Below are 19,494 nucleotides of genomic sequence, written 5' to 3' on the forward strand. Positions count from 1 at the left end.
TTTTTTATTTTAAATTTTCTGCACAGGAAAAAAACTTTAGAATAGAACTCAGAAGAACTTTAATTCCTAATAACACCTCAATAATCTTACATGTGACCTTAGAAATGTCACTTAAAATCTGTGACTCGGTTTTCCATCTATAAACCAAATGCAGGAGCTGAAATTTTACGTGAGGCCACAAAACGCTAAAATTCTGGAATTTTATCTTTCTTTCCTCATATTGCTTAATCGATTAGGACTGTTTTACTCAGGAACTGAGTGTTTTCCCAAACATAAAATGTCATTCAGATTATCATTGAAAGTCAAGAAAATAAAATAACGATGTAAAAAGATGCAAGTTTTAGGTTTAGGTAATAAAAGCAGGGATGTGCTGTTGTTTATCTTTGCACCCCAGGGATGTTTAGCACATATTTGGTGCTCAGTAGATATTTGATGATGTCAAAGGATCCCTGCTAAATACCTAAACTTCCTTGATTGTTTTGGGGAGCATTTTTTTCTTTATGCTTATTTATTTTGTTTTTGGAAAAGAACTTCTTTGCTTGAGCTCCTCAGTACTAAAGCTGGGTGGCATATAGGAATCATCAGAAACTTTTTTTTCTTGGTTCACAGCAGCTTCACCCTAACCCTCAGTGTAGTGTACAGGGCTGTCTTCCCAGGCTGTGCCCTTGAAACAGTGGTTCAATGTACCATTCATTCCTTTCAGAAACATGAGTTAGGCATCTGCCTTGAGTCAGGTACCTATGTTCAAGGCAAGGGATATGGCGGTAAATAAAATGAACAGCAGTCCAGTCTTCATAGAGTTTATAGTCTAAAGGAGAAAGACATTGAGAATACATTTAAGCAGGTGACAAAGAAAATTTTCGGTCGTAATAAGTGTTATGAAGAAAAAATATAACTGGAGTAAAAGGGATGGGGAAAGTGGGGTGACTGGGCACTTCAGGGAGCGTGGCTCTCAAGAGACAACATCTTAGGAGATGTCATATGGCAAAATAAAGGCAGTCAGTGAAAGATCTGGGAGCCCAGGGACCAGCCAGAGGCGGGGCAAGCACAAAAGCCCTAACACATGAAGATAATTTGGAGAGTTAAAGGAGAGATGTAGGTCATTGTGGCCACATCGTTCTGGGTAAGAGGGAAAGTGCGATGAAGAGTTGAAAAGTTCAGAGAATACTATTCAAGTCTCAACTGGTCGCTTACTCGTCGTGTGGAATCAAAACATTTCATTTGCTCTCCGGAACTTATTTATCTTCTAACTCTAAGTCAGTAGGGCACAGCGTGGTGATTATAGTCGACAAGACTGTATTATATACTTCAAAGTTGCTGAGAGACTAGATATTAAATGTCCTCACCACAAGAAAGAAATGATAATTATGGGATGTGATAGAGGTGTTAGCTAACCCTAGGGTGGTAATCATATTGCAATATATAAGTGTATCCAATCAACACGTTGTATATCTTAAACTTACACAATGTTCAATGTCAAGTAAATAAAAGAATAAAATAAAAGATTCTGAGAGTGAAAAGATTAATAAATAAATAAAAGATTCTGAGAGTGAAAGATGAAAAACAAAAATCTCATTGGACCTCTTTGAACCCAAGTTTATGCCTGTGTATTAGGGGTGATAATAATTGCCCCATGGACTTGCTTATGGGTCGCCAAATGAAAGTCAAAACTCCCTAAGGCAGCACTCCAGGTGGTCTTGACCTGAGGTCCAGCTGCCTTGATAGCTTCATTTCAGCCTTTTCCCCTTCACTCACCCTTGACCCAAATACAACGTGTCCCCGCAGTTCCCTGAATATGACTTTCCATTTGTTCACATCCACCTCTATCTAAAATACCCTCCACCTCCTTCTAGTCTTAATTCACTTTTACTTGCTTATCAGAACCTGGCTCAAGCCATTCTTCTTGCCCCTCCAATAACACACAGAGCACCGCTGACCTATAGTTACTAATTTACTGATTTGTCTCTCCCTCTCTAGTGTACACGCCTTAAGGAGAAAAATATATTTGCACACCACAGTCCCGCATAACCTGGAACAAATAGGTGCTCTGTGAATGTTTATTGGGTAATCCCCATGTCACCTGGGGTCCACTTGATGCTGAAAATCTGGACCCACCCCGCTCCCACTGTCAAGTTCATATTCCCAGTTTTAGTCAAGTTAGGCTGGGTTATTCCATAACAACAAACATTCCTAAATCTCAGCGGCTTAACACAAATGAGAATTATCTCTTACTCATGTGATATGTTCAACCTAGATCAGCAGGGGAATCTGCTCATTATACTTCCCAGGACTGAAGAGGACAGAGGCTTCTTCTTAACACCTGCTTCCTTGGTCATCGCCACAGAGAGAAGTGAACTTTTTCTTCTCTGAAAGGATTTGACTAGAGGATTCTCAAAGGCCCATTTTCTGATTTCTCATAAAGTGCTTGGTTTCCAGTTTGATCAGAATTTCTATGAGAGCAGCTCCTTTAAATATATTTCAAAAGTGAAGTGGAATGGGGAAAAAAGCCTGCATATTCACTCACAGACACACACACACATGCACACTTGCAACACACATGTGCACATGGGAGGACACACACAACAATCAGCAACTGTTTCTGAAATGTCACAAGAGCTTAAAGTCCTATAGTCATCACTGTCACCCACCAGGTTTCAGAATAGAAGTGATTTCCATGGTGTTCAGCTATCTGAGCTGTCATATTGCCTTAGAGTTAGGATTCAGGGCCATATCCATGTGGGAGTCTTTTCTCCTCCACCTAAAATAAAATCTAATTCCACCAGTAGATAGTGATACTGGGTCAGTCACTTAACTTTTCTGAAACTCAGTTTGAAACTAGTAATCAAAGCATTAAGACCATAACAACAATAGCAGTAACAGCTTACATCCACTGAGCATCTATTTGCATGTATTATCTTACTCAGTTCCTACTCTTACACACACACACACACACACACACACACACACACACCAACACAAACCTATTAACTAGTACTATTATCCTATTTTGCAGAAAAGACAGCTAAAGCACAGAGAAGAGAAATTAAGTAATGTGCCTGGGGCTGCAATTAAGCCAAACTGAACCCAGGTCGAACTCCAGAGCTGGGGCTCTTAATTCTAATTTTATACATCAGTGAAAGAGAACAACAGTGCCAAGAATCGATATGTGTGAGTGCATTAAATGGGAATATGTTTCCAGAAAGTTAGTAAAAGGTAAAGAGGAATTCCCCAAGATTGTTATAAACATTTGAAGACAGGAATCATATTGCATTCATCTGAGTGTTCCTTGGCATACAGTAGATACTAAATAAATGCTTGATATATGCAGTAAACACCAATTCAGGTGATTCACTTGCCATATCCCTGTAGCCACATGGGGTACTACGGGACCATGCCTACCTGACCAAAGATGGTACTGTTGAGGTAGAAGAACTTGAGTAGGCTGTCAGTCAATCATTTCTCTTTCCTGGGAATAAGAAAGCTGAAAGGAAGATTCCAGAGACTGAGGGGCCTTGGAGCTGAGTTATACCAATGACTGTAATGTGGAAAGAAGATCAATAAAACCTGTTGCCGAAGCCCTCAGAGACTTCCTGGGTTTTATCCTTTCCAAGTTCCACTGTTCATCTCTTCCTTTTACACAGTGAGCCCCCTCAGTTTCCCACCATGAAATCCCACCCTCCCCACTTTTATTGGCTTAAACTATCTGGAGACATTTTCTATAGTTTGCAGCCAAAAGAACTGTAACTAGTACAATTAATTGATATTTACATGGAAAGGTATTATGGACTAAATGTTTGTGTCCCCCCCCAAGATTCATATGCTGAAGCCTTAACCCCCAATGTGATGGTATTAGTAGTTGGAAACTTTGGGAGGCAATTAGACCATAAAGGTGGAGCCCTCATGAATGGGATTAGTGCCCTTATAAGAAGAGATAAGAGAGATGATATCTCTCTCTGCCATGTAAAGACACAGCAAGAAGGTGGTCGTCTGTAAGCCAGGATCCAACCATGTTGTCGCCCTGATCTCAGATATCCCAGTCTTCAGAACTGTGAGAAAAAAAAAAAATGTTTTCAAGCAACCCAGACTATGCTATTTTTTTATAGCAGTCCAAACTCACTAAGACAGAAGGCTATGAATAGCTATGAGAAACTTAGGGGGTAAAAAGATACTTATTAGAGTGGGATGGGAAGGAGAAGGAGAGAAGTGAAATACCAGCCCATAGCAGTGTTCCTTGCTCCTTAAATTTTAGAGTGCATAAGAATTCTCTAAAGCTGAGGTCAGTTACTACAGCCAGTGGGTTTTTGTAAATAAAGTTTTATTGAAACACAGCCATACCATTCATTGACAATTTACCTGCTGTCTATGACTACTCTCATGCTACAAATGCAGAGGTGTGTAGGTGTGACAGAGCCCATATGGCCAGCAAAGCCTAGACTATTTACCATCTTGGCCTTTATAGAAAACCTTTGCCAACTCCTGATCTAAAGCTTAGTAAAAACTGTGCCTTCCTGCCCCTAAGCCCCACAGATTCGGATTCTGTAGGTCTGAGATGACCCTCTGGATTGCCTTTTAACAAACGCCCCAGGTGGTCTGCAAGGTACAATTTCAGATATGGTGGCATAGAAGTTAAAATACAAACATGGGGCTTCCCTGGTGGCGCAGTGGTTGAGAGTCCACCTGCCTATGCAGGGGACGCGGGTTCGTGCCCCGGTCCGGGAGGATCCCACATGCCGCGAAGCGGCTGGGCCCGTGAGCCATGGCCGCTGAGCCTGCGCGTCGGAGCCTGTGCTCCACAACGGGAGAGGCCACAAGAGTGAGAGGCCCGCGTACCGCAAAAAAAAAAAAAAAAAAAAAAACTTAAAAAAAAAACAAACAAACATGCAATGGCATCAAGGCTCTTCCTGACTGTGACCCTGCATCTCCCACCTCCTCAGCCTTGAACCCTACCACCGCCTGCAGCTCAGGTTCCGCTCACTGTACAGCCTGGTCCCGCTGTGCCTTTGACCGTGTTGTTGCCTCTGCCCACAAGTCCACCCCCACCTTGGCCACTTGGCTGAATCCGTCTGACCCTTCCAACCGCGACTCAGGTGTCGCCTGCTCTGGGAAGTCTTGTCTGACAGCCCTCAATCCATCCTGGAGTGCCTTGTCACCTTAGTCAGTGCCCGTGGTGACTCCACTCCCTACGAGTCACCTCCTGCCATCTTGTATCTAACTGCTTCTCCAGCTGTTATTTTTCTCCCCAAATATAGACACATACCTCTCCCTTAATTTCTCCAAAGAACAATTAAAACTGTGAGGGTTAACAAAACTCTATTGAAAATCAGGTATGCCCGAAGGGAGTTAAAACTGATAAAAAACAAAAAAGAAAGCTTTGAATCTAAGTCTTACCCCACAGCCTGGCATAGAACAGGAGCCCATGACCTGTTGAACAGATGAATGAGTGTGTCCCGGCACCCCTTGAATCCATGGCCCCTTCTTTCTCAACTTTGCAGCAGCGTTCCTTGGCCTAAGCTTCCCTTCATCAAGTCTTGGTCTTCAAACACCTTTTTCCCCAAGGGAAAAATCATTTCTTTCCCCAGCCAGATCAGAATAATCTACAAATATTTAACCTCACATTATTACACTGAACCACCTGACTCTCCTGAACTCCCCACTCCAGACTAGGCAGGAATTTGCTTTATTTTTCAGACAAACAGTGCTTTTAAAGTATTTTTCTTAATGAGACAGAGGAAGGAGGGGAAGGAGAGAAGGGAAAGAAGAAAGAAAGAAAGAAAGAAAGAAAGAAAGAAAGAAAGAAAGAAAGAAAGAAAGAAAGAAAGAAAGAAAGAAAGGGAGAGAAAGGAAGGAAGGGAGGAAAGGAGAGAGGGAAGAAAGGAGGAAAGGAAGGAGGGGAGGGAAGGAAAAAGAAAGAAAGATTTTTTAAAAATAAGAGAGAAAGGAAGAAGGAGGAGAAAGAGGGAAGAGGGAGGGGGAGGGGAGAGAGGGGTAGAGAGGAATTAGTCTTTCTCCAAAAGATGAAGTCTGGCAAAAAGCTGCTGGCAGCTTCATAAGACCACTGTGGCCTGTTGCAGACTGAACGCTTACCTGTGCCAGGATTTCACAGTGTCCCATTTGTGCCTTTAAGATATCTTTCTGGATACCTGTTACTGTATTATCATTCCTAATTTGTAAATAAGGAGGGAAGATAAGTTACATGGTCAAGGGCACAGAGCTGCCTAGGAGAAGTCAGGATTTGAAATCAGATCTGACTTCCAGACTGCGTGTATCCCTCTCAGATGGATTACAGTCCTGTAATGAGTAAACATGGGCCCCAGTCCTGATGGGAAATTCCTTTAACCTCCCTGCAGCTCACCTATGAAATGAAAGCATGTAAGTTGAGTCTGTACTTTCCTTTCCCATAAGTCAATGGTTTTATTAACACCAAAACATACTGTATTTCTTAGAACGTAAAACACCATTAATTCTAAGACACTCCATACTTCACGTATCACTAAAAAAGAAAAAAAAATGCTGGTAATTAAACTATAAAACAATGCTTTTTACCACTTAGAATTTTAAATATGTACTTATTGAAAGAGCATTTAAACAGCTAAGTATAGATTTTAACAGATATCACACTTGAAGATACATATATACACACACACACACACATATATATATATATGTGTATATATATGTATGAAAATGTAAGTGACATTAATTGGGAAATATATTCCTAAAACTGGTACCATTCCTAAAGTGGTACCATTCTGAATAACTTTTCACCTCAGAGTCATCAGTGTTCTATGCCGTCAAGAGCATTGGTGTTGCATCATTTCGTTTCTTAAAAAGGTCTTCTATTGTCTCCTGGATGTTCTTCCAAGCTGCTTACCTTCATTCTTCAAGCTTCAATTCAGGCACTTTCTGGATTTTGCCAGATGATGTCAACAGAAGATTTTGTAGACAGCCTCATGGAGCTATAACGTCAAAGGGTAGAATTGTGGTCCTTTGTCAGTTTGAGGGCCCGGGACCAATGGCCCTCCTATGTCGGGACCCCCCACTCAGGACCACCTCTCCACTCCAAGTTACCTCACCATGGGAGACTGTCAGATAAATCTGGGTGCGGTGGGGCCTTCAGCTGAGCACATGGAGGACCCGTAACCAAATCCTGCCTTCCAGCCATCAGCCTCTCCAGAAGCTGAAGCCGAAGAGAGAAGCTTTATTTGTGATGATCTCCTTGTGTGTTCCACAGCCACAATGTCTAGACACTATTTAACGGCAACCCCCCTGGGGTTTGTAAGGAGTACACTCAAGTCTAATTAATCAATCTAAGAGCGTGTACGGTCATTAAAGAGCAACCACAGCTGTAATGAAGACAAAAGGGCACCAGATGTCACCTTTGATCGTAACTGGGGCTCTTTGCCTCACCCTTCCCTGTTCTTTCCTTCCCTTACCTGGCTGCTCCCAGACCTCACTCAGTTTCTATCACCTCCCTATGTCTTTTCTCCTGTGATTCAGTGGCAAGCACAGAACTTCCAAGCTTCTGCTGATACTCAGTCCCATTCCTGAATCATCTAGATCAGTGGTCTCCAACCCCGAGGCCGTGGATCGCCAGCGGCGGTCCACGGCCTGTTAGGAGCCGGGCCGCACAGCAGGAGGTGAGGTGCAGGCCAGCGATCAAAGCTTCATCTGCCGCCCCCCATCGCTCGCATTACCCCCTGAACCATCCTCCCCCGCCCCTGCCCCTGCCCCCAACGGAAGAATTTCCTTCCACGAAACCAGTCCCTGGTGCCAAAAATGTTGAGGACCACTGATCTAGATGAGCCGCTGTGTAGGCTCGCTGAGGCCTCTGTTTCCTCATCTGTACTATGGGGGGAATGGTGTCTACCTCGCGGGGTTCTTGTGAGGATCTAACACAGTAAAGTATGTGGAAGTGCTGGGTTCACACTGAGTAGGTGCAGTTTACCCTCATTTCTTCTCTCCCTCTTACCTTTCTCAATCTTCCTTCTATTCTTCTAACCTCTTCCCTTTTATATCTTGTTATTTTCAAAGCCTTTTCCACCTCCCCTCCCTCTTTCCCTTCTGTCCTTCCTCTTTTCTTTCTTTCCTCCATTCTTTCCTTCCTTCCTCCTGTCCTTCCTTTCCCAGGCTTCCTCTTTTTTGCTCACCCTCTCCTTTCGCCACCTGAAGTCATCACACGCACCATAGATCTGAGACTTCTTTGGGTGTCTCGCAAGGCTGGCCAATTTGTAAAAGACTAAAACACAAGAATAGCTCTTGAAGTGGCAAAAATGGATAAAGGTGTTTGTTGCTTGTTATTACAGTAAGACTATCTTTCTCTCACTATCTTGGCTGGTGAGGAATGCACAATGAAACAAAAGATTGAGGAGGTCAGGAGAAAAGGAAGGGAGCAGCCTCTCCTATTCAATGCCTCCTGTTTTGTACCTTGTGTTTATTCATGTTCACCACAGAGGAACAGATACAACTAACTGTATACTTGGAAAGTTTCAAATATTTGAGCACATTAAATTAGTTCTCAGTGACACGTATGATCTTTGAGCTACAGGCAAATCTAAATAGTGTTTGTTTGTTTGGGTTAGTTATTTATTTACTTTTGAGAGTTACTACAGCTACCTGGGAAGCAATCTCTTCTCTCTGCCTGAACTGTAATCCCAAGTGGTTTTCTGTTATCACAATGGTGGAGTCTGGAGGGGTGAACCAGTCATGTCAATCCCTTTCCTCACTTCCTCGGCCTCCCTTGCGGTTCATGTGACCACGTCGTCTAGTTCTGGCCAATGATATCTACGTAGAGTCTGCTAAAGAGTGATGGTTTGAGCGAAAGCTCTTGATTTTCTTTAATAAAAAACAAAAAAAAGGTAGATGGAAGAGTTTGACAGGCATAGCTCTGTCCTCCTCCTTTTCTTCCTGGCTTAAATGCAGATGTGATAACTGGACCTATAGTAGCTGTCTTATGACCGTAAAGGTCAGGATAATTTCTCTCCAAACATCTTTGAGATCCTGATTCAATGCTTGTAGCCACCTACCCTGAGAAAACTAACCCACCATCTATATACTTAAGCTAATTATTCATGTATAGTTATGGATAAATTATGTCCCCCTTAAATTCATACGCTGGACCCCCAACACCCAATGTGTTAGTATTTGGAGGTGAGGACTTTGGGAGGTAATTAGGGTGAGATGGAGTCATGAGGGTGGGGCACACACAGCAATAGGGCAGCCTTCTGCACACCAGGAAGTGAGCCCTCACCAGGAACCGGATCAGCAGGTACCTTGATCTACAGTGAGGAATAAACGTCTGTTGTTTAAGCCACCCAGTCTATGGTATTTTGTTAGGGTAGCCCTAGCAGACTACTCGTATACTTGTAGCTAAAAAATATAGCTAATCAATATCCTCCTGGCCTTTGGAAAGAAATAAGAGTCCCAACTCTTCCACAATCCAGATCTGAGTGGGAGAGTTATTCTGGATGCATGCAAATGCACTCAAACACCTTCCTGAGAAAATAGCACTAAGCCTGATATACAGTAGGTGCTCTAAACAACTGGTCTCATTTTTCCCGGAAAATGAGAAGGTGCCCCAATTAGAACCCAGTGAAACATTCTCAGTGCACTAGGCTCTCCTTTCCTAATGTTGAGGTTTGTTCTGCTCCAGCTCATGAAAAACATAGCTTCTTCTCCTAACCTGGCTATCTCTGCTTCTATTGCTTCTGTCAGAATCACTGGTCAGGAAGTTACGAGAAGTGGGTCATTTTTCACTCATTTCTTCAAAAACTGTTTGCTAAGCTTCTGCTACATGCCATGAACTGGGGAGAGAGTGGAGAGTAAGGCAGAGACTGGTCCTTGCCCTCAAAGAGCTTTCGTTCTAGTCAGAGAAGGCAAAAAACAAGTACACAAACATCCAAATACGATCGTTGCAGATGGTAAGGTGTCCTCTATGGGAAGTAAACAGATATTTGGGGTTGCAAAATTCTGGGAGCAAGTAGCTTAAGTGGAATGGTCAAGGACCACTCCTCTGAGGAAGTGACTTCTGAGTGAGGCCAGAATGAGGCAAGCAAGCAATGATCCAGAAAGCCCTCTTAACACAGGGAACGCCAAGCACTGGTGAAGAGCAGCTTGTCCTCTGTGCCTTTCCTTCCTGGCTAGTAACTGAGTTTCAGCACCTATTTGTCTTTCAAATCCTGGTGCAAATGTCTTCTCCTGGTATCTCCACAATTTATATCCATTTGTCCATCAAGGAATGAATGAATGAATGAATTGCAAGAAGTGCAAAATATTCCAAGTACAACAGGAACCTAGTGAACAAGTTTAAATTAAGTGTTATTATCTCATTTATATGATGCTCCCTACCCCAAGTCACTCATGACCTTATGAAAATAAAAATGATCACTGGAACCATACAAGACTTCTCCTTCCTGTATCTTATGAATTAAATATAAAGAAATGCCTTTCTGTCATTCTGAGTAGTGTACAACTGAAGGCTGTATTCTTTGTTTTTATGGTTTTGTTTTGTTTTGTTTTTGCTGTATGCGGGTCTCTCGCTGTCGTGGCCTCTCCCGTTGCAGAGCACAGGCTCCGGATGCGCAGGCTCAGCGGCCATGGCTCACGGGCCCAGCCGCTCTGCTGCATGTGGGATCTTCCCGGACCGGAGTACGAACCCGTGTCCCCTGCATCGGCAGGTGGACTCTCAACCACTGTGTCACCAGGGAAGCCCTTGTTTTGGTTGTAGTTTTAAGAAACGTATAGTTTACTGGGACCCTCAGATAGTGTATCAATTATCTATTGCTGCATAACAAATAACCCCAAAACTTAGGGACTTAAAACAATAAACATTTATTATCTCACAGTTTATGTGGATCACAAATGTAAAAGCAGCTTAACTGGGTGCTTCTGGCTTAGGGTCTCTCATGAGGGCTGGTGCAGCAGCATGTGAAGGCTTGACTCAGGCTGGAATGTTCACTTCCAACGTGGTTCTCTCGAATGGCTGCCGGAAGAGGCAGCAGTTCCTTGCTCACTGTTGACAGGAGGCCTTAGCCTCTCCCCACATGGGCTTCTTTATCGGGCTCCCTGAGTGTCCTCACAACATGGTGGCTGGCTTCCCCAAGAGCAGACAAGGCAAGAGAGGGCAAGACAGAATGATCTAGACTTAGGAAAGACATACCGCCCTTTCTGCTGCACTCTGTTGGTCACACCAACTGATTCTAACACCATAGTGGAGGGGGTTGTGCAAGGGCATGAACACCAGGAGGTGGGTGGTTATTGGGGGTTATCTTGGAATCTGGTCACCACAGATGGGCAAAGAGGAGGTGACTGGATAGGGGTGAGATGTATAGTTGTATGTTTAGTTAGATGTATAGTTTGCTAAGGAGATGTATAGTTTGCTAAGGAAAGAGCTGAAAGGGGCTATACTACCATCTCTGTTACCTATCTGAGATCCATTCCCCACATTCTTCTTTGTTTCAGACCCCTTGATCACTGGGGGACCCCGGGTCCTGGCTTAGAGTTAAGCAAGCGATACAGTTCTGGCCAATGAGATATACGTGGAAGTTTTCTATCAAATTCCAGAAAGACTTTTTTCAGCTCTGGTAAAAAGAAGGTACTGAGGAGAAACTCTGAGCAATGCTCCTACTTCTGCTTCTACCTTTCTATGTGGTAGAAGAGAATGAATGCTCAGAGATGCTATAACCATCTTGTGACTGGGAGGAAAAGGCACTCTTTGTGCTAGAGTGCCAGCACAAAGCCCCTGATAGAATTAACTTCCTGAACCAAAACAGCAAGTCTCTACAGCCCCGATTCTTGTTGTGAAAGAAAAACAAACTCCTATTTGCTTAAGCCATCCTGATTTGCATTTTGCCATTATCTGTAGCCAAAAGCATTGCTAATTTGTAGAGGCAGCTAACCTAGACCTGGGAGGCCAGGAAAAGCTTCTTGAAGAAAGTGACACCCATGCCAACAGCAGAAGGATGAGTAGAAAGAGGGCTCCAGGCAAAGCGAATAGTAAGTCCATAGATTCAGAGCGAAGAGAGAGCAAGATACCTTTGAGGAGCTGACAGACTGACAGCAAGAGGAACAGTAGTAAGAGGGGACCGGAGAGAGAGGCAATAGCCTCTCCTAGAGATGTTTGTCTTCCAGTTTAAGGCATATGAGGGCAAAGCAGAGTCATTGCAATGTTCTAAGAAAGACAGCGATGTGCTTGGCTTGGGGGAAGGGGCGGTGGGGAATTGCTGATCTCTGGGAGATATAACGTTTCAGTCACGCGGGATGGAGAGGGGACTTGGGAGATACCTCACATGAGGATGAGCACAGCGTTGACAATTTGTAAACTAGGAAACTGCTGGGAGGGTAAATTTCATGTGTTTTTTTCACAATAAAAAAGAGTGACATGATCATATTTTTAAATTTAGGATGATCGCAGCAGTTGGAGAAAGGAGGCGGACTACAATAAGAGAGACATGTTCATTCTATTGACATCATCTAGGTGAGAGAGGATGGTAGCCAGAAATCAGAAAACAGCAATGGAAGAGGAGGAAATAAAAGAAAGTTGTGATCTACTTGGTCAGTAGTGAACAGGTCTTGTTTGTGGAGTTGGTGGGGTCGGGTGAAGTCTTCTATACTGAGCATTTGCTATATGTGATGCACCGTCCCAGGTACTTTATATGAATGACCTTTAACCTTCACAAAACCTGGCGAAGTTGTTATTTCCCCCCATATCATGAAAGTTCAAAAATGCTAAATACCTTGAGCAAGCTCACAGAGCTGGCACCTTGCAGAGTCACAACTCAAGAAGGAGTCTTCCTGACTACAAAAGCAACTTGTTTCACTAAACCACGACTTCAGGTAAACGTAATATTGAATAATTCCACTAAGGAGCTGAGGACTGGACCAATCACCTCCAAACATTTTTTTTACTTCAATTCGCATTACAAAATCCACTTTAAATGGTGCCCAGTGCATACCATGTGTGTGAGTATGTGTGTGTTTGTGTGTAGGTCATGCTCTTCAAATCTACTTGATCGCTTATTATATAATAAGAGTTGAAATATCAAATTGGATAGTGAGAAATGCCATATTAAACTGAACTTTGTTTTGTGAAGTTCAAATAATGTAATTCCAAGAGTTTGATAAGGTATTTTTCTGAAATTTTACCAATTTTTTTTTCTGTTCTTAACTTCAGAGGAAGAATTTGGATGCAAAAGAAAGCCTTTGTATAGAGTAGCAAGATATAATTATCCTTATGATTCTATTCTACTCTTTTATTAATTTATTCTTTGAATGCTAATCGTGACCCACAAAGGTGATTTCACAACCCACGATTTGGTTGGAACTCACAGTGCAAAAAAACCACTGATCAGGGGGAGGGGTGAGTTTCATCCATTTTATATGTGTGGATCACATGCTGAGATACGAATTTATGAGATGTGCTTTGGTGCACTCCCTTTTTCCCTTTCTTTCATGCAAGCCTTCTACAAATCACTTCCAGAAAGGATGAACAGAAAACAAAAGTAGTCTTTCCATCTTTCCATCTTTTGTTTTTATAAAAAAAGAATTCCCAAAGAGAACAGGAAAAGTCAGATGGGCTTGGAAGAAACATAAAGCAAGGATTCTCACGAGGCTAAAGGAGATACTCCCACACTGGGTCAGAAGGAGAGAAAGGAAGAGACAGAAAGACAGAGAGACAGATAGGAACAGAGAGAGAGAGAGAGAGCTCTTGTGTGCTAAGTAATGGCTTCCCAGGGGTGCCCTGGAGAGGATCCAGCACCCTAAAGAGGAGGGGCAACGTGTTATGTCAAGCACGTGGGCCCGTAAGCTGACCTGTGAAGACTCTGCTGTCTTCGTTCAAAGGAAGCAGTGCAGATGCTGCTGGTCCCATAGGGACCGTGTGATGTGGACAAAAGACGGACTGCCTCAGTGGTGACCTTTATGAATAGACAGCTAAAGACCAGAGGGCATGCATGTTTATGGAGGCATACCCTCCTCCCTGCCACCCCCGCCCCCGCCACACACACACCTGGGTACTACATAAGGGCCTGGTTATATGGCATCTTCCTGGGAGTAGGAGGGTACAGATGAAAGCCTCAAGAAGGATGCAAGTTAAATGTCTCACAGACTGGGTGAAAACAGAAATACATTGATTTTTGAAAGGTGAGGAGATATGTTTCTTTCACACTTAATCAATGGATTGAGATTCATATACACAACTACACAAATGCATATAGATGTACTTATGTTATCTATAAACTTTTAGCCTAAATGTTCTACATAGATCCCAAAGATCTCCAGGAGGGTATGAGTAATGCAGTGAACTATTTCAAAAAATAAGAAGTGTCTGGTATTAAAATAAGAATCAGGTAGATTTTTAAAAGAGAGAGAGAGAGAATAGGGGAAAATGATCTGCTTCGTTTCCCACTGTCTGATCATTTTGCCCTAAGACTTCTTAAGTGTGTCAAATTAAAAAGCAGGTATTAAACCATGGCCAAAAGAAGGTTTGGTGATGGTGATACTTTTTGTTTTGTGACTACTTCTTTTAGGTCACTTCTTAATAGTTTCTCCAATGAGCTGTACGTGTGTGTGTTCTTATCATCATTTCAGTAAGTGAAGGCTTCATAAGTGATATCACAGTAAACTTATACTCTAGTTAAACCAGAGACAAGGGAATCATCTTTTAAGAAGAAAACAGTGTTTAAGTCTGTCTCCCTTGAAGATTTCTTCCTCTGACTTACCTAACTGATGAATTCCGCATATAAATACGTTGTCTCAGAATTGCTTTCCCATTGATGAGACTGTCTTCTTTCAGGCACCAGAATCCAATTTAAGCTAGTTCCCGCGAAGATCCAAAATGTATACAAAATTTTCCCTCTCTTACATTTTACAATGCAAAGAAAATACATGATGGGGGTGAAATAGACATTTCATTTTTTCTAGTGTATATTCTGCTGCTTCCAGATGAAGTGAGTGCAAAGGTTTTCATTCATAGACCATTTCCATGTATAAGCCTTATCTACTTTAGACATTGACTGTCCCTGGAGTTCCTTCAAAGCAGTCAATGCCTTTGATACTTGGTAAGAGCAGTGCTTCCAGGCAAGACAGGCATATCCTTTTCAATGCCCCCGCTCTCCCCGCAGCTTCGTGGAGGTATAATTGAAAATAAAAATTGTGTATATTTAAGATTTACAGCTTGACGTTTTGATATACAATATGAGCTTATCACAATCAGTAATTAACATATGTATCACCACATATAGTTACCATTTTCTTTGTTTTTTCCTTCGTGTGTGTGTGTGTGTGTGTGTGTGTGTGTGTGTGTGTGTGTGTATGAGAGAGAGAGAGAGAGAGAGGACATTTAAGATCTATCTTCTTAGAAAATTTCATGTACTTTTCCTTTAAGGACTTCCAGCTTTGGAAGCTGCCTTGTCATAAACACCCTCCTTCCCTTTGGAAACAGGATCTCTCTGGTTTCAGGTCCCCTTCCTGAACTGAGTCCATCTTTTCTTTTACATGTGAATATTTTATATGTCTTCAGTGAGTGTTAGGGTTTCTATGGGTATTTTGCAAGGGCCAGAGCTCTTATAAAATTTAAATTCATGTATTAATACAGTTAGCCTAGAAAGTCAAAGAGGCTTTTGAGAGAAACGAACTTCCCTTCTTAAATATATCTACTATAAGTGTGGCCAATGGTATGCAGCAAGATCATAAAACAAATATGTTATTTTCCAATGGGCCAAAAGGATGTTCTGCCACTTCCACCTTCAGCCAAATGAAGCAGAGGGCGACGATTAATTATTTTGGTTAAGTACAATGTGTGAAAAAATCTGCTTTTCCACAAACTAGAAATAATGTCAATGGCTTGAGCTGAGCAAAACCTAACAGACCCTCTAACCAAACAAGAATTGGTTCTGCTACCTCGTCCATTTGGAGTCATCCTACTAGACTTCTCAAAGCCCAAACGTCTTAGAAGTCTCTTATTTAATTTGCATTTGGAAAGTCAAAATATACTTCACATGTTCTTGTCTATCAGTCCTATTTAGGTGAAATGTGTTGACTGCCTGTGGTAACATTTTTATTGAGCACATGGAAGCCAGATTTATACAATCTAAATTTAATTGCTGGAATTTTGCTATCGATGAGATCCTGGGCAAGTTCCTTAACCACATGGAGCCTCAGTGCCCTAGTCAGTAAAATGGGAATAATAAAAGATAGAGAAGGCTCTAACTCAGAGAACTGGTGGGATGATTAAATGAAATGGTGGTAAAGATGGTTGTAAAGGGAAAAGTATGCCATCAATTCTTGCTAATCTTATTATTATCTCTATGTACACTATAGTTGCTAGAAACTAAGGGATATGGACCCAGGGAAAATCAGTCTTCTCCTTCAATGAGCTCACCACTTCATGGGGAGAGGTGAGAGAAAAACGGGTAAGCCAATGGGGTAGAGCCAGTGCCTGTAGTAAGAGCCATACGGGAGGAACCAGAACAGACTTTTGAACGACAGAAAAGGAAACCATTAATTCTCACTGGGAATATCAGGAAAGCCTTCGCTCAGAGACAACATTGCTCAGGCTTTGAAGGATCAAGTGAGTAGTGTTTTGAGGGAGGGAAATGGGGGGAATAGAGGGAAATTCCAAGAGGAGGGAACTGTGTACAAAAAGACATTGAGTTGGCAAAATACTGTCTCTGGAACGTAGTCAAGATCCAGCCATAATAAATATGCAAGGAATTGAGTGAACTTAATTCACTTAATTAAGGTCCATGAGAGGACCGTGAATGAGAGGTCCATTATAGCCTCAAAGCAGTGTGTTGACTTCGCTTGTTTTACGTGATAATCATTTGGTGGTTTGCAGATTCCCAAAAGCCTCTTGATATGTGTACTGAGCCAATGCTGTCATTCAAAAACAGAACTTGGGGGTGTCTGAACGGCACTGTGTCATCTCAACAAGAAGAATAACATTTGAATCTAATTGTGTCATCTATGCTCTTACTTTCAAACAACATGCCCTAACGGCCCTGCAGCAAAGGAACTTTCAGAGGAGTCAGTACACCAGATGCAATGTTTTCTCCCTGATATGTTAGTTTCAACCTCTGAGTTCAGGAAATTCTTTGAGCGTCTTTCTGTAGCATGCTATGCTCATTCATCAGCCTGAGTCATTTTATCTGATTGGGTCCGATCTCCCCCTCCTTGGCAAGCCTCCTTTTGCTGCTGAATAAATCATCCTGGGATATGTCCAGGAGGAAGATTTTCATAGGAAAGTTCCATCTGCATTCAACCCCTCATTTATTCAGGCTGAGCTCTCAGGCTCCCAAGGAGAAAGAATTGAGAAAAAAAAAAGAGGTGTGTCTTCCACTGCCAAGTTTACTAATATGCTCATTAGCACAGATGACTTGGGGCTATGCCTGCAGATCAGGACACAGCTCCCCACACACATCCTGGCATAGGGTCTGCAGGAACCCGCCTCCCTCTCCCACCCAGCCCTCTGCCCTATTTGGACTCCCTGCCTCAAGTCAAGATATTGATTACCCACCCTAGAGTTTCAGGAGAGCTGGCCAGGCAGAGTCCAAGGAATTTAGGAAGGGAGAAGCAAGTGGCATTTCTTTCTCAAGGATGTAATACCTGGGATTATTTCATTAAGGTCCAGATAACTGCAAAACCGAGTTTTGGGGGAAGCGCTTTGCCCTTAAGTTCCAGCCCCATGGAATAGTCCAGCTATTCCGGGATACCTTTACTTTGTTAACAAGTTAATTCATCTACAAACTGGGTTAAAGATAGAATCGACCTTCTTTCAATTCAAAATTGAGCACTTAATTTTGTTTCCTTTCTTGAGCGGTGTAGTTGTAGAGTGCAACTCTAAGGGATTAGGATTAAAGGAGTCTTTTCCAGGGTGTGTATGACATCCCAGAAATCTACTGTTAAGGGAGATCGGGGAAAATGTTGAGTCTTCTTTCTACTTTTGGGGGGATTCTATGTGCAAGGTAGTTGACCAGTTCTGGGTTTAAACTGAAACCCGTGTGTGTGGAAAAGAAAGACTTAAAAAGGAAATAATGCAATCTCGTGTTTCTGGGACACGGTGGACACAAATAACCCTGGAGATGGTGTGTGCCTCTGAGGAGGGAGATCGGGAAAGATATTCTTGCCCAGGGCAAGCAAAGGGAGGGGAGTTTCTCCTAGGGAAAGCAGGGGAAATCGTCCGCCCAGGGGGGCCTGAGGGAACAGCGTGGAGGTCTTTGGTGCTTTCAAGGGAAGCCATGGGGAGCCGCGAAAGCGCCCAGGGTCTGACGTCATTGGCCATCAGCTGACTGTGCTCAGGGCCAGGGCTCCACCGGCTGAAGCCGCAGTTCCACCGTGGCTCCGCCACATGCAGCCGGGCTCGGGACTAAGGCGCTTCCGGCGGACCCGGCGCCCGGAGCCCCCGCTCGGCCCGGCGCGGGCGCAGACACCACGTGCCCACCGTGTTGCGCCTGGATCTGCCCCGAGCTCCGCCAGGGGCTTTGTCCGCAACTGCTCGCCGGAGCTCGGCGGGCGGGAAACCGGGCTCGAGAGGGCGGCTGGAAATGCCTTCCCCACGCCCTCCGTTCTCGACCCCTACTGTAAGCGGGGAGAAACTTGGCCCTCCGAGGGCCCTCGCATTCTAATGCCTCGCGCTCTCCATCCCTCCGGATTGGTGTAGTAAAGAGACTCCCTCAGGAAGCTGCCGGCCTCTGCAATTGCGGCTTCTTGGGGGTATTTTGCTTTTAGCCCGAAAGTTGGCTTTGCCAAAAGACGCCCCAGTGGGGAGAGCGTAAAGGAAACCCTCTATGCCTTCGCGCTGGGCTCTCCGTGTCCGTGGGCAAAGCGGCTTACGAGTCCTGGCTCCGCACCTGCACAGGACCAAAGCCAGTGCCTAAAAAAGAACAGCGTTGGAACCGGCCAGCTCGGCCAGCTGGAGCGCTGCATCTCCACGCCGGGGGCTGGTCGGGGGCGCCCGCCCCGCCCGACCCCCCCAACCCCATCGTCCTCTCCCACGCGGGTCTGCCCGTGCCGCTGCCTTGAAGACCTGGGGCGTCCTGGCCAGATCTGGGCGCCAGGTCCACGCCACCACCGCCACTCCGCCCCCGCCCCGTTCCGGGGGCGTGGCTTGGCGTGGGGGCGGGTCTAAGTCTCCTCCGGTGTCCAACAGCTCAGACAGGTCTCCAAATTCTTGCCTGTCGCCCGGCGCCCGCAGCGCGCTTCAGAGCGCCAGGGTGGCACGCGGCGCTCCCCTGGATCCGGCGGCGACTCAGGCGACTTCCCCGCGGCCTCGGGCCTCCCTTCTCGCCCAAACCTCACACCCACCGCACCCACCAAGCTACGGTTCTTAGCCTCAGCGACCTGCACCAGTGGCTTCTCCTCGCCCTCGGAGCTGTTGGTTTTGGAGCCCTCCCCACTTTTTTCCTGCCCTCGCCTCCTGCACCTCTCAGCTCCGGGCCAAAGGGATTCCAACGAGCGAAGTGAAGGGGGTGAGAATCTTGTGCTGCGACCCCTCAGAAACAC

The sequence above is a fragment of the Stenella coeruleoalba genome (genome assembly GCF_951394435.1).
Source record: "Stenella coeruleoalba genome assembly, chromosome: 17".
Lineage (NCBI taxonomy): Eukaryota > Metazoa > Chordata > Mammalia > Artiodactyla > Delphinidae > Stenella > Stenella coeruleoalba.